General features: G+C 30.2%; 1 pseudogene; it reads left to right on the top strand.

Moving 5' to 3' along the window:
* LOC102847687 overlaps nucleotides 1–2,567 on the top strand; it is a 70,292-nt pseudogene that overhangs the window by 28,389 nt on the left and 39,336 nt on the right.

The raw sequence follows: 2,567 nt of genomic DNA, 5'->3' as shown, positions 1-2,567 counted from the left end.
TTCATAGGGTCGCTATGAATCGTCTACGACTCAACGGCATGAAACAACAACAACATATATATATATATACATATAATGCTAATATAACAAAGGGAACTCTAGTGGTCTGTTATGTTGTTAGGCACCATTGAATTAAGAACAACTCATAAGGACCTTGTGAACAATAGATGCAGATCCTATCCTAGATTTTTCCATCTTCATCACAAAAAATCTGTGACAGCCTAGTGGTAAGAAATTGTGCTGGCACACCAAAAGCACGTGGTTCAAATTCATCAGATGCTCCACTGGAGGAAGTGGGACAATTTTCAAGTCATTTACTACTTCTGAAAATCAACTGGCAGGTTAGCTATGAGTTGGTGCTGATTTTTTTTTGTCCTGATTTTTCAGTATACAACAACATACAATATAACATAATCTCTCCTGGGACTATAAAAATGGATGACAAGCTTAAATAAGACAGAGTTTTGTCTGCATAACTCTAACTATTCTGTAGAAAATAAAAAAGCAGTATATTTATTTCAATATTATTGCAAGCTCTAGGATAAAGCAGAGATATTTAATTGCTTCTTCATGTCAGAAACTATTTCTCTATATTCTCATAATTGATACATCATACATTCTAATACATGCTTGTTGAGTTAGTGAAAAGGGGAACAAATGAATGAAGAAGAATGAATAATGGGCTTTCTATCGCATTTAGTACAAAACCACATATAATTATTAGGTACTTGGCACATGCACTGAATGCTAGGAGATTTACAGATTCTGAAGAGGTATGCTATAAGGAATTTACCCCTATGATGTATTATTGCATTAGTAAGGCATTTCAAAGTAAATTTAATTTTGATTACAGTACTCACCCAGAAAATAAGAGATAAATGGTAGAAGCTAATGAGTTCAGAGATTCCATGCAGAATTTTAATAAATATAAAGAAACTTCTGGGATTGAGGGATTCTTTAATGTTTCATGAAGAAACACTTGGTTTTGGTTTGTACAGCCTTGAGGATATTTCACTGGGATTTTTAAAGGGAAAATTATGCAGAAAAATTCGCTCTTAACAATATCACTTGCAATAGTTTCTCTTGCATTAAGTCTTCTAAAGTCTCTGGCTCATAAAAGCAATTGCACCATTTTGCCACTCTGTTTTTTATATAAGACTACCATATTTACATGGTTAGGATTAAAGGAATTCTTTTAGGTTTAGCATATAGGATAAAATTTTAGTGAAAATTCTTATGAAAATATACAAAAATACTTATGAAGTTTTAAGATAGTATAATGTTATATACTGGAGAAATATTCAAACGATGACTTTATAAACTGTTATAAATTCATTAGTTTTCCCATAGAAGCAATTAGATGTTTCCTGTTTCAAAAGAATTCTTGGTTTAAAAGTATGTTAATGGTCTAAAGGCCTTCCTTACTAATTCCAATTATTCTTTCCTTTCCTTTTTCAAAGTTATCTTTCCTTTCATGTATAATCAACTTAATATAGCTGTATCTGTGCTTTGTCTACCTCAAAATAACACAGGAGCAAACTGTACAGACTTTAGACTTTTATTTTACTTATAAACCCAAAAATGTGTATGTGAAATTATTGTTGCAGGTGTAGAACATGAAAAATTTGATTTTTTTTAAAAAAAGTAAGATCAAGAGAGAGAGGATTGTAAAGAAGAAATTTAATTTATGACAATATTAACAAAAGTATAACCCAAAAAGAAATTCCAAGGCAAATATTGCTCAACAAAAGAAGCCACACTGAGAAAAAGTGAGCAAAATTCCTTGATGCACTAGACCACTAAGTAAGGTGTTTACTATGAATGGAGCATTAGATAAAAAAAGATAAACTCTAAAGGTATGAATACACAGAGCCTAATTGAACTACTTGAAATTGAAAAATAGATTTTTTAAAAATAAAGTACATATAAGAGTCATTTTAATAATCTTTAGTTGTACCATTAAGGATGCTAATTATATTCACTATAATGAAAAACCATCATCACTGTCTTTTCTCAAAAGTAGTTCTCTTCCTTTAAATAGTAACTTGCCAACTTTTAACAATGACTTCTTATCATCATCTCTCTTCATATTTTGTCAGTGTTTTTCCCTTTTAATTTATCTACTTGAAATATTATGTCAACATGAGAACATGAGATCACATTATATATATATATATATATAATATTTTTATATTTGATTTGATTTTTCTTATTACAACATCGTCAAAGTTTATTTACTTCATAGCTACATATTAGACTAATTAATCTTTATGAATGGATATTATTATATTTTATGGGTATATTATATCTTGTTCAGCTATTTGTTTGTAGACAAGTGAGTTGTTTCTATCCTTTGGCTATTGTGAATACAAATACAATTAACATTGGTGTACATCACAGTACCTATATGAAGGAAGATATGAGTGGTACAATTTTATGATTCGTAGAGCTCAGCTCTCTTTCAATATCAAATTCAATGACAAATAAGAATGTGCTATATCTAAAATACACAAAGCAGGAAATAAGTGCATAAAGGTGCATGTGAGAAAGGCAGGGACAACACTGAC

Source organism: Elephantulus edwardii, unplaced genomic scaffold (assembly GCF_000299155.1).
Source record: "Elephantulus edwardii isolate Elephantulus edwardi_28Jun2011 unplaced genomic scaffold, EleEdw1.0 scaffold00034, whole genome shotgun sequence".
Lineage (NCBI taxonomy): Eukaryota > Metazoa > Chordata > Mammalia > Macroscelidea > Macroscelididae > Elephantulus > Elephantulus edwardii.
This window is presented reverse-complemented; position numbering and strand designations above follow the sequence as displayed.